Source organism: Arvicanthis niloticus, chromosome 19, assembly GCF_011762505.2.
Source record: "Arvicanthis niloticus isolate mArvNil1 chromosome 19, mArvNil1.pat.X, whole genome shotgun sequence".
NCBI lineage: Eukaryota > Metazoa > Chordata > Mammalia > Rodentia > Muridae > Arvicanthis > Arvicanthis niloticus.
In genome coordinates, this window is record NC_047676.1 from 2,513,030 (window position 1) to 2,526,692 (window position 13,663).

The window sequence follows — 13,663 nt, forward strand, 5'->3', positions numbered from 1 at the left end:
AGGACTTTTGATACAGCAAACACATGAAAGGACCCATGATGAAGGAGTCTAAACACAATCCCACAGATTGTGAGAGACAAGCACTGAGCATTGGTTTGTTTTACTCCACCCTGCTATTCTTCACTAACTACATACATGTATTGATTCGCCTTACAGAGCATTACTGAGCTCAGCTTGTGGTTATGCAGCCATCGAGAGACACTTGCTTAAGAACTGCTTGTGAGGTTCCTTTGGCAGCTTGCTGGTTTTGCAGCCTTGCTGACTGGCAAGCCTGGCAGTTTTTTCAAGATTGAACTACAGCTGCCTGGTGTGGGCCAGGTGAAAGGACTAGACTGTAGTTGCTGGTTCATGCCTGGTGTCTGTCTGCCTAAAGGACTGGTCTGCAGCTGCTGAGTTGTATTTGATAGTTTCTATAGGACTGAACTGCTGCCCAAGAAGACTGAGCTCACTTCCAAAGAACTATTGCTGAACAGGTCCATTTCCCCCATACCCTAATAACTTTTCTTTCCACTACCTCTGTTGGGTGGTGGGCAAGAGAAGAGGTCCAACTCTTATTAAAAGTTCAAGTCTTATTTAGGATGCAAAAACTTACGCCTACACACATAGATCCACTTCTCTGCACAAACACATACAAGTGCATATAATTTATTATTTTAATCAGTCATTTAGTTAAAAGGTACAAGCCAAAGTGTACATGCCCAGGCTGAGGACATGGCTTAGAGTATAGACATTTGCCACCAAACCTAATGAGCTTAATTTAACTCCTGGGATCCACACAGGTGAGGGAAAGAAACAACTCTGAAAGTTGTTTTCTGATCGTCACTTGTACACTGTAGTACAGGAGCCTTTCTTCAAATGAAGAAATGCAATTAAAATATTTTAAAAATTTTCTGTGAAAGTCCACTAATTTCCCCCACCAAGGCTGTTAATCTTGACCCATCCTTTTCTTGGCCAGTCACACAAACAAAACAAATAAAAATATGTCCCCCACCCCTCTGTAATCTGTGCAGGCAGAAGCTGCTCTCCACTCCACCCCTCCTCTTCTTCATCAGCATGTTTGAGCTCTTTCCACCCTGACACCTAAAATGTTTCCTCTGATTTTATGTAGCTGCATAGTATTCCTCTAAGTGGCAAGGATTAAGCAAGGAATCGTTAACTCAGCCATTGCTGGTGAGCACTTGAGTGACTGCAATACAATATTTTTTAATATAAAAACAATGATGTTAATTGAAAACATTTTAAACATCAGAACCAAGAATCGTATTTATAAATATTTAAACAGTGAATACCTATTGGCTTCACAGATGCATGCAGTTTTCTAATAAAACGTCATGATGATGTCAGCACTGGCAGATCTCAGCGGGTCTTGCCAAGGACAAGGAGTCCATGAGAGTGGCAGTAAGGGTTGAGCCCTTGCCTGAGTGAGTGACGTCTGGAGGTCCAGCCTCTTTTCTGCAGAAGCCCTCTAGAATGAACAGTATCTCTCAATGTCTGTGTCTGTAGGCGAACATGGCTCAAGAATGCTTTTTTCCATTTCCCCCTTTTCTATGTTGTGGCTGGGGTGTCAGACATCCCCAAAGACCCCAGTATTGAAGGGCTGGCATTAAGAGGCAATTGTTAAGAAACAAGACCATTGGGGAATCTCTATCACTTGGCAACTGGTGTTCAAGGGGACTGTGGAAGGCTAGCCCATTTCTCTTTCTCTCCCTCACTTCTTGGTTATAGTGTGAGCTTTCTCCTTTGCTGCTTACTCCCATCATGCTGTGCTGTCTCACATAAAACCAAGTGACTGCGGGCTGAGTCCTCTGACATGCTGACTTCTGTGCTCTTTCCCTCTCTGTGGCTGATGGTCTTGGCTGCTCAATGTAAGATAAAGACATTTTCATGCTTATCATGCCTCCACTTCATGTCACACACCGTATATACATCACAACCACCACACATTATAGACAAAGTATAAATAACATACCGTATATGCATCACATAGCACACCATGCCATGGACACGCTTTACACACTGTAACATGCATGTGTTTCACTGAGAAGGCTGGGCTGATTCCATGACAGGTTTTAAATTGGCAGTTAAGGAGACTAGGCCTAAATCTATGTTTCTAAGAACTGGTCAATTCCAGATAAGTCCAGACCTCAGAAGCTGCCTCACCTGTCCTGAGGCAAGCACAATGGGTTAGCAACAGTTTCCAGACCTCCCCAGCAAGTTTCCAGCCTCTATACCCTGGGAATGGAATGTATGTAGAGATACACATGGAATTCCATAGAGAGGAACCCAACAGATTAACACAAAGTTCAACTACCCCAGAATTCCCTAATGTGCTTTAAATCAGGCCTACAAGCTCACTTGGTTGTCTCTCTATCTTGGTAATGGGAGAGCCCAGCATGCTAGAGTTCTGCAGAATAAAACTGCGTTTACATACTATTTGAGGACAGGGTGTCATTCTTTGGTGAATCATGCACCCTTATACCACACAGTATATCATATATACATACCACACCATACATGCATCGAATACCATGCACATGTACCACATCATGCCCAGTTACAGATAATAACCTAACACTCTCCCATCCCTAGCTCTCCTGCCATTTACACACACACACACACACACACACACACACACACACACCACACCAAGCTATAGGTATGTACAACATTGCACAGGTTCATGTATCACCCAAACAGTGTTCACATGTGTAAGTCATTTTTTAAACTGTAAGTATGACTGGCTGCAGAACTTGAAGGTTTTGATGTTTTTGCTTTGTGCAAGCATCCCTTCCCGTTTATCACACTGTATAAAACCAAGCTGTTCCCATCACTGCTGAAGCTCATGCATGCCTGCAGTGTGCCTGCTGCTGGCCTCTGGAAGTCCCCTCCCCCACAGTCCTTGCTCATCATGGGCTCAGGGTGTATTTGCTGTTCTCTTCTTTAGCCAGGCTTTAGAACCTACAGCAACCTGAGTTTTCTCTGCCTGGCAGGGCTCTCTTCCTCCCATCTGTCCTCTCTACAGAGTCATGGGTCCAGTGTCTTGTGTGCTCTGGGTGAATTGGCACATAGTTGGTTAGGTTCCTTGCCTGGCTACCAGGTGGGAGAAAAAGGCTAGGGATAAAAGCAGCAGCATGCAGCAGCTTGGCCTGAGACACCCAGGCTTCTCAAAGCAGGTGCCAGACTAGACATAGAGCTTCTACAAGAGACCAGAGGAGGAGCTAATGGGGTCCTCTGTGTTTGTAGAGAAAGGCCACCTTTCCAACAGTGGCCTGATGTTCTTACACTCAGGAAGATCTGAGCTGAGGGGTAGAGGATGGGCAGATCTTCCTAAGGCTTAAGAAACGCTCTTAGAGCCCATAACAGAGGCTGGTGTCAGTGTCTCTTTAGGGAGTCACTTTTAATCACTCCATTTGGCATCCGCTATGTGGCCACCTAATGTTTACATTAAGAGGTATCCAGTAAGCCTTCACTTCAGAAGCGAATGGGAACCGGAAGCCTTCAGCACCCGCGGATCTGAATGCTGATGCGCCCCTTCTGCGCTCTGGGGCGGTGCGAGCTGTTGATCATGGCTTCTCACTGATAAGCAAAGTACTTGCAGAGCGTGAAGACTCTGCATGTGCATGCAGGATAACTCTAATCTGCACCCTGCCCGGCCTCCCGCATTTGCATGGACAAGCAGCCGGGCTGCTAAGCTCTCTATTAGAGCTGCAAAGGGCTCCCCTCATTTGAATAAGGCCTCTTTGGCACACAGAAAAAGCGGAAAAGGTGCAGTGAGCAGGAACCTCCTGGAATTAGGGTGACATTTGGAAGCAGGGGTCTTAAATGTTCACTTTTTGTCATGTTAAATTCTTGAGTATTTTAAAATCTATTGTAACTGTCAGTTGCATTAAACGTTTTTATTCTTATTTATTTATTTTTTTTTTATAGAGCAAATGGCAGCAGACCAGGGTGCCAGGAGTCCATTATTATGGCTATCTGCATCATGGGAAACTTCCAGCAGACTGTTTGATGCAATGTAGAAATACATTTGAATATAGGATTAGACTCATAATGTAGAAAGCAGTCAGAGATCAAAAGAGCTGGCTGGGAACTCGGGCAAGCAAGAATTGTCTGCAATTTTGCAGCCAAATGAAGGGCTCCCAGTGTGTTCCAAGCATCTTGTTGGCTTGCAGCATGGAGCCGGTGGCCATGGCCACTGGGGCAGCACCTTCTTATTCTTACATGGAGGGGGCAATGGGCTTGAAAGTGGGCCTTAAAGAGGCTCCTGAGCTTTACAAGGAAGGATTTGGGACAACCATATCTGTGAGAGTATGTGAGAGTATAGAATCCACCTTGGATTCTGCTGTGCCACTTTTAAGTGCCACTAAGATTGGTAGGTCATATTTTAGTTCTTGGAGTATATTTTAGTATTGGAAGTACAAACAGGAGACCTGAGCTCCAAACCACTGAGACCAGAGGAGGTCTTGGCTATGAAGCTACTGCTCACAGAAGAGACATGGATCTGTCCTTTGTTAGGTGGCTCTTAATAGTATCTTCTAAGTGTTCTCAATACGCCTCCGCCTACGTTGTAGTAATCTCACACATGTAGTAATTGGGGTGGTAAGTGGCAGATGTTTCTAGGCACTCTGCCATGGATCTGGGATTAGGACACATTCCTTTTCATCCCTATACTAACTTTGACACTTGCCTGTCTGATATGTTAATTCTCTCTTCCTTTGATTTTGACATTTAATTCAAGAGAGAATTCTAAAGTCTAGGCTTAAATTATGGAACGTCACTTGTCATTATTTAGTTAACATTTAGAATTGTTCTCCACACATAACATTTTATTAATAACCCTCTAAAGTCCAGTGATGCCCAATGTGAGTCCTGAGGGCTACCTGCATCCTAGAATAGATGTGATTGCAGGTTGACACGATTGTAGATATCAACATCCTGTTTGATGCAATCAAATGTGCAAATCAACATCATTGCATGTTCTTTTACATCCTCTTGTTTTGTTGTTGTTGTTGTTTTGTTTTTATAGATTTGAAATGTCTTTTCTGGTGATGAGATCTTAAGCACATCCTGAAAATGCAAAAATGTGTAACTGTCAGTTAATGACTGACAACTGGATGAAGTCATTTCTAGGCTCAAACCTGTGGGAAAGAAATAGGAGGGAAGAGAAAGGACCCTCAGCCCCAGCCCCAGCAATACTAAGTTGAAGACATCAGTGGGCAAGCCCAGCAGGAGGTACTGTACTGGCCAAAACCTCCTTAAAATCAAGCCAGCTTTGCTTGTATAGGGATTCATTCTCTATGTGGATCTGAGAGATTCCTTCTCAGATCTCAGAGGGAATATGAACCCTCCGAGCTTTGATTTCCTCAGTGGTGATGTGGGTGTACCATAGAGACAGTGTAGTCTGAGCAGGCTGAAGCTCACCCTATCACTCCTGCCTTGACCTGCCCTGTGGAAACAGGTTGGGAGCATGCGCCTCAGATCTTATGGGAATTTTGTATATTCCTCAAGGACAAGGTATTGTGGAGGAGGCCCATGGAACTTTAAAAAGATTGGTGAGACATACTGTTGCTGAGACAAAGAATGATGCCAATCTGTGAGCTTGCTGAGTGCCCTGACAAGGGTGACTGGGGAGCAGTACTGAACATATGTTCCTGACCCACCTTTGCTTGACTATATACCAGATGAGACAAGCTGCCTTGCCTCAAGTTTTTAGACCTTCTGGGATAGAGAATCGAAAAGAGAAATTATGTCTCTTGTATTCTTCCTAAAGGTGCCCAGCTATTAGTACTCAATCATGTACTGGTCTAGAAATCAACTCAATATGCAAAATAACAGTCTACTTTTAGAAGACTGGATCTAGACTTTTTCGAAGATATATTTGGAAGCTAGCTGTAGCTCACTATGATGTTAGGATAGCAAGAGATAATGTTGGGAAAGGATTTGGATTTCAAACAAGGGTTAGTGTGTGTTTTAAGGCTCTTTTAATTATCAAGCTAAAATTGGTTTTGTCTCTTCTACAGCATTTATTGTAAGTTGCATTGACTGTATAATTTCCAATTATGTTAGTGTATTGAAACCTGGCATATCTGTTATGGGGGTCTATCAACCAGCTTTCTTCTCACTGCCTGAGTATTAGAAAACCTTGATTCTCTGTAAAAAGCTTGAAAGTTCTGGAAGAAGTGAGTTAGGCTTTAAGCAAAAGCAAGAGGGTAGCAGGCTTGATTATTGCTGGTATAACAGCTTTAATTCCATTAATTGCTAGCACCACTGCTTCTGCAATAGCATTGCACAAGGAGCTAAAGACAACTATTTTTGTTAACCATCTAGCAAAAAAAATGTTACTAATGTATTGAGTATTCAAAAGGATTTATACAGATATATGGAACAATAAATGATGCTCCATAACTCATTCAAATTATCTGAAGGAGGGTCAGGGTTCAAGAGTTAGGAGCCATCCCAAGAGTCATGACAAATATCATTAAAGTAGTGTTACTTTTGAAATTCACCATGATTGTCATTATAATTGGAAAAAAGTTTAAAGACACCTGTAGGATAATTGGCATAATCCTAACGACTCACTGGGTGTGCTAACTTTGCATAGTGAGTTTATGAACTTAAAGAATGCTGCTCTGTTGACCGTTGATGCTGCAGATAATGCTGATAAAATTATCCATGGCCTGAGCTCAGTATTTCCATTTTGGATAAACCTCCAGAATGGCATATATAGCTTGATCAGGCTAGCCCTTCTTGTCCTAGGAATACTTTTATTCCTACCCATCATGTTAAAGCTTATTTTTAACAACATCAACATGTTGGCAGCCAAAGTACATGGCTTAAACCTGAAAATGGATCCCCAGACAGAGTTATTAAATTAATAGGCTGGCAAGCCAAGGACAGGTAAGATTGTGCACAGAGCCTTATCAACCTAAGACAGAAGTGCATTGCCTTTGATAATGAATATTCTATGATGGGTAAGGAAGGCATTCTTGTCAGAACAACCTAAGACAGGCTCAGTCTTGTTAACAAAATAAAAAAGGGGAGAGACAGAGAGCCTTTTGGGCTGCTTCACAAGAAGCTGACATGGGCCAAGGACAAGGAAAGGGGCTGCTTGGCAGGAATATGACATTGGCCAAGGACAAGGAAGTAGGCTTCAAGCAGGAATCTGACATTAGTCTAGAACAGAGAAGTAATTTCAGGTAGGAGTCTAAATCGTAGGCTACAACAAAGAGGTAATCTCAAGTGGAAATCTAAATATTAGGCCAGAACAAAGAAGTAATTTCAGACAGGAATCTAAATTTTTGGCTAGAACAAGGGAGTAACCTTCAGACATGAAAATGACCTTGGGCTAGGATAGGGAAGTAGGCTCAGATATTTTGGTCATCCTGATAAGCCCTTAGAAACAGTGATCACGGGAGTGTTCACGTAACTGGGTTTAATGCCTTGCTTTTTCTTTGACTATTTGTGTTTATTGTATTGCTTGTTACTCAACTATTTGCATCTATTGTATTGCTAGACCCTCGACTTAGAACTGACCTTAATATACGCATGTAATCAAAATAGTATAAGAATATAAAGAAAGAGGAGGTATAGGATAGGGGGTTCTGGGAAGGGAAAATGGGGAAAGGGGATGACATCTGTATTGTAAATAAATAAAATATCCAATAAAGAAGAAGAAGAAGAAGAAGAAGAAGAAGAAGAAGAAGAAGAAGAAGAAGAGAAGAAGAAGAAGAAGAAGAAGAAGAAGAAGAAGAAGAAGAAGAAGAAGAAGAAGAAGAAGAAAAGAAGAAGAAGAAGAAGAAGAAGAAGAAGAAGAAGAAGAAGAAGAAGAAGAAGAAGAAGAAGAAGAGAAGAAGAAAAGAAGAAGAAGAAGAAGAAGAAGAAGAAGAAGAAGAAGAAGAAGAAGAAGAAGAAGAAGAAGTAGAAGAAAAGCTCCAAGATCATATGTGAATGTAAGTAAACAAGAAAGCACATTAGGAGCTCCCTACAAATGCCACTAGGAATGACTGTTGTGTATACATGAGTGTATGCATCTCTCTATCAGTGTGGGAGGGCCTGTCCTCCATACTCATTCTGTGCATCAATCTGGGTGTTTTGTATTGAACAACCTTTCTACATAACTAATCTCCCACTGTGGACTAATGTTACTAATTTTCAGTTCTACAATGCTTATTTAGCTTTAGTAGATCTCATTTCTCTGAAATCCATTTCCTTGAATGTCCTATTTATGTTTGGTTTTTTTGTTTGTTTGTTTGTTTGTTTGTTTGTTTTTGACTTTACCTTCTGGGCCTCAGCAGTCCCAGAATCCTGCCTGGATGGTTTTCTATAGTTGAACTTTCTTGTTTTAGAAAAATTCTATCCTCTTTCTGTGAAGCTTCACGTGTGTGTGTGTGTGTGTGTGTGTGTGTGTGTGTATGTGTGTGAGCATGTGTATATGTGAATGCCCCATATTAACTCTATATTTTAAACTTCTGGTGGCTTCAGACTACTTACATCCCTCCAAAGACAATCCTACTACTTTCCTGGCTGTACAAAGAGTCTTGGGAGACCAAATTGCATAGGTGAGAACACTGATAAATGCCAGTGGGTGCAGTGCTCACTTCTGCTTTGCTTTTATCTGTGTGTTCAGGCTTATTGGGGTCCCTGGTGTGAACCCCCACAATTACTCAAGGACAAAAATGGAGGAGGTAGAGCAAAGAATGTACTTGCTGGCAGACAGGGAGGAGTGCAGTGCAGTGCAGTGCAGTGTTGCCTTCTGGATGCTGTACTCACAGTGACTCTGGTTATGTCCACACAATGTGCACAAATGAAGCCAGTCAAAATTCCAGCATTGAGAGGGGAGGAGCCTACAAGACCCCACAGCTAGGTGCAATTAGGTATAGAGAGTTGGAGAGGGAAGTAGAGAATAGCTATGGACAGAATACATTATATACACATGTGATAGTCACGAAGAGTAAATAGAACAATTCAATCATGTTTTTGGTCTCTCCCATCTTTTTAAAGCAATCTCCTTGTTATTGATCTCAAGCCCAATTTTTTATTTCTCCAGAATTGATAGCTGTGGAAACATGTGAATGCTTTGTGCTTCTTAGAAGGTAAGTCTGCTGAACTTTCCTTCATCTATATATGAACAAATGGAATCTTGAAATGTGGACATGAAAGTGGGTGTATCACCTTCAGCTTTGGAAACTTCTCAGCCTTAGTAACTCTGTATTCAGAACTTTCTTTCTATTTTCCCAGGCACTTTCTGTTCTTTGAAGGTCAGTATATTCTGTTTTGCTCTGGGCCTTGGGTGCTGTGGCAGATAATATCTACACTGGCTTCTAGGAACACCAGTCTCTATGCAGTCATTGAGTGTGCCTCTCAGGACATCTAAAAGACATGCTTCCTTTCCCTGTGGTGGTCACGCCATAGAGTGGAGATGGAATATTACTCACAATTTACCATATACAGTTAATTTTCTTTGTCAATGTGACTGGTAAAGTAGAGAGCAGGATCTCTCATGAAAGCTTTATGAGGAAACCCTCAGCTCAGAAAGCATCAGGGTGCGGCAGGTAGTTTCTGGGAATGGATTCTGCCCTTCTTCCAATAACCAGAGAAAAGTCTTGCAGAAAAGTAATTGTGCCAAGAACCAATGAACTGTAAAGCAAATTGTCTCTCAGTCAGGCTTCCTGATCACAACACAGATTGCTGTCATCTTGACTGACTGTTATCTTGGGAGGCCCTGAGCAGATATTCCAGACAACCTGTGGAGTGACAAAAGAGGCAATCTGTACTGTTTTAGGTCCTTGGTGTCATAGTCCACCAAGACAATATGCAGCAGGATAAAGCCGAAGTTGTTCCAGAGTGCTGGTGCCCAGATGGAGAGGTATAGTTGTCATGACTCACCTGGGTGCTCTTCTCAGAATACTGGCTATGTCCTGACATAAGGTGGTGCTTTTCTCTTCTTCTTCCTCCTCCTATTTATTTGTTTATTTATTTTTGAGACTTAGTTTCTCTGCTTCTCGGTGTAGCCCTGACTGTCCTGGAATTCAGTCTGCATGCCAAGCTGGCCTGGTACTCAGAGCTCTGCCGGCCTCTACCTCTGATGTGCTGGGATTAAATGTGTGGCTAATGCGATTGTTTTCTCACAGCTTTGGTCCTCCCCCTACTTTTCTCCTCCTTCTTTCTTTTGTTTCTTCCTTGCTTTTACTTCATAAAAATCCATCCTATCTTTAGCCAAGCCTTGGTTGAAGGTTCAGTTAATACATGTTGCTTCTATCATAGTCAAGATGATCAGACAGTCTATCAACATACTATCACTTGAATTTTAAAAAAGAATTTTGATGTTGTTGGATATAATATAGGAAGAATAATTGTACTTCTGTTTAAAATATTTATATGTTTATATGTAAATAGAAAGTAGAAAAAAAGCATAAAGTATCTCCAAATCTACTTGACAAATTATGTTTAGTGTTTCAGACCATTTGTGAAGACCTAAGAAGCATGTGCTGTGTCTGTGACTGGAAGACTCAATATTATGAAACAAACATAAATTTCAAAGTGAAAAATAGGGATGCTCATTTTAACTGGCAAACAAATCGCTTGCTTGGCTATTTTAAGTGGCAAAAGTTAAGACTGGGTGTACAAAGTATCATATGGGCAAGAGAAAGAGAGGCCTTAAGTGTTAGTGATCAACGATTATGCTAATAATGATGATGATAAAGAAGGTGGTGATGAAGATAAAGCCCATTGAGATAAAGGTGACGTGGAAGCAACAGCAATAATAATTACAAAAATGACAATGAAAATGAAGGTACTGCAGTCAGGGTGCAGAAAAATCACACCAAGGTTATAGACAAGACATCAATATAGTACTCATATATGACCTTCTCAAAAATAATGAAATGAATGTTAAAAATGAAAATTTAAAGTGTATAATACATTTTAAATGCTTTGCATATCTGTGATGTGGAAACAAATCATAGCAAAATAATCCATCTCCTCATGTTGAACAAACAAGCAAAAACCAAAAAACAAAAGCAACTAACCAAGTGAACATACAAATAACTCACAAGATCAGGGCAAAGACTCATGAATGAAAGAACTGAAAAGATCCACCCTAAACTAATTTGACAGTCACAGAGTGGTATTGTTGGAGGAGAAGAAAGTCAGGATTTTGGAAAGCAATGAATTAGGATCTCAGGTGTCTGGAGCTGGCATGCATAATTTGTAAATCTACTGAGATATACCTATATAATGTGTGTGTGTGTGCACATGTGCATGTACATGCCTGTGCATCTATGTGCATGTTTGTTAGCGAGTGTGTGTGCATGAGCAAATGCATGTGTCCACATGTGTGACCATGCACATGCATATATGCATGTATGTGTGAATGCATATGCATGTGTGTGTGTGAGGTGTATGTATGTTATGAAATGTGTAGCACAAACATTTATAAAGAGGCATGGAGATGTAGCTCAGTTGGTAGCTTGCTTGCCTAGCATGGAAGAAGCCCCAGGTTCAATTCCCCAGTACCCTTATTTCCAAAGCCCAGTGACACAGCTACCCACAAACAAGATTGACCCATTACAAGGTGCATACTGTCTCTCAGTCAGGGTCACTTTTTGAGCACTTATTCTACAGCATGACTGACAGAGTGCCAGATACTTCTTATGCATCTTCTTGTTCTGTCATCTGGATCAAAGCTTGCAGAGGAAGCATACTGGGGCACAGGTGGATCAGGGGTCACTACTGGAAGAACATGATTCAGAATGACTCAACCAAAGGGAGACAGTGATGGATGGCATCAGAAAATTTTTATTATATTCTCTTCTCTAAAAATAGGTGTGGATATGTTAGAAAGTCTACATCAAAGGGACAGAATAAAGCTCATTGCATCTTCCGCCCCAGCCTTTGTGGAGGCTCCATGAGAAGACCTCCATTCTGTCCTGGCAGGAAACAGCATTTTGCTTTCACAAGGGCTTTGATCAAATAACATGTTTGAGTAATAAAAGTAAATGTCAGATCTTACATAGAATGAGGTAGCTATTTCTGGGAGCCTCAGTGATTAAAAAGATGATGTAGGCCTGAGAATCTTCTTTGAAGGACAGAGCAAATGGCACAAAGCCCCTTGAACTTCTTCAACACCACAGTAGAAAGAGTGTGGAACCAGAACCCATGAGCATTTTCCTGGATGAGAAGGGACAGAGAGAGACTTATGGCTGGTGATGTTATTGCCATGCTGACCATGAATGCCTCTTATACAGATGCCTCCTTTCTACCCTTGTCTTGAAAATAGCAAGGCACAGAATGAGAAATAAAGACCTAAAGTTACTTAATGACTTCCTGATGGCTGCTGCTCTATGTCTTTAGAACATTTTTGTCTTAAAAGAACATGATGGCATTGTTGAGATGTTCTCTCAGTGGTCAATGTCCAAGGAAGGTTTCCTGGGGGGCCCTCTGCCAGGCTCAGCATCATTCTGGATCTCTGTTGGAGCTCATGTGTGGTGGCTCAGCTGAGGAGAAATTTGACCATTGGTGGTTGTGCTTAGGTGGCAGTTGTGTGTGCTTGCCCCCAGTGTGGCTGTGGGCGTGAACCAGGAGGAATCAGGAGTGCAGAACATCTCTTGTCGTTATTCACAGGAAGCCCAAATGAAGGCTGTCAGCACCTGAATTTATAATAATAATAATAATAATAATAATAATAATAATAATAATAATATACATGCAAACATGCACACACAATAATAGTAATAATAATTATATTATTATTATAGTAATAATAATTATATTATTATTATTATTATTACTATTACTGTGTGTGCATGTTTGCATGTATATCTGTGCACGTGGGCACATGCATCTTGACACCTGCAAAGGCCAGAGACCCTAGAGTTAGGGTTATAATCAGAGCTGTAGATATAAATGCAGTGACCCAGATAGCATGGTTGCTGAGAACAGAACTCAGGTCCTCTGGAAGAGTCACAGAACTCTTAATCACTGTGAAGGCTACTCCTGGTTATCAACTTGACTACATCTGAAAGGAACTACAATCCAGAAATGGAGGGCACACCTGTGATCCAGATCTTGAGGCTGGAAGACTCAGGTTTCTGACCTGGAATCTTGACATGGAGATCTTGAAATCTCCATGTCAAGAGTGGCCTTGAAATGCTTAGGCCCAGGCAAGTAGCACATGCTTTTAATCCCAGGAGACTGAGGCAAGCAGATTTCTGAGTTTAAGGTCAGCATGGGACAAAGCAAGTTCCTGATCCAGGCCTGGTGATACACACCTTTAATCTGAGCCACACCTCCTGCTGGAGGCCTAGATAAGGACTCTGGAAGAAGGAAGACGCACTCTTTGCCTGCTTGCACTTGTCAGCACATCGGTTGGAATCTACTTATACAGAAGACCATCTTATACCTCTAGCCTCATGGGACTGAGCAACTGCTAAATTCTTGGTCTTCTCATTCATAGATGCCCACTCTTAGTTGTCATCATAGATGCCATGGGTTAGTTGGACTACAGACTGTAAGCCATTACAATAAATTCCCTTAATATATAGAGCCATTTCATACATTCTGTGACTCTGGAGAACCCCGACTGAAACAACCACTTAGGTACTTCTCCAGCCTTCTACCTGGATCTTAAAGTTACCTTTGTTCTTTTGTCTGTTGTAGAAATTAT

The 13,663-nt window shown here is 41.6% G+C and overlaps 1 pseudogene; it reads left to right on the forward strand.

Moving 5' to 3' along the window:
- Nucleotides 1–4,173: 4,173 nt before the first annotated feature.
- The window catches only part of LOC143435057 (small ribosomal subunit protein eS12-like), a 145,672-nt pseudogene continuing 136,182 nt past the window's right edge, over nucleotides 4,174–13,663 (forward strand).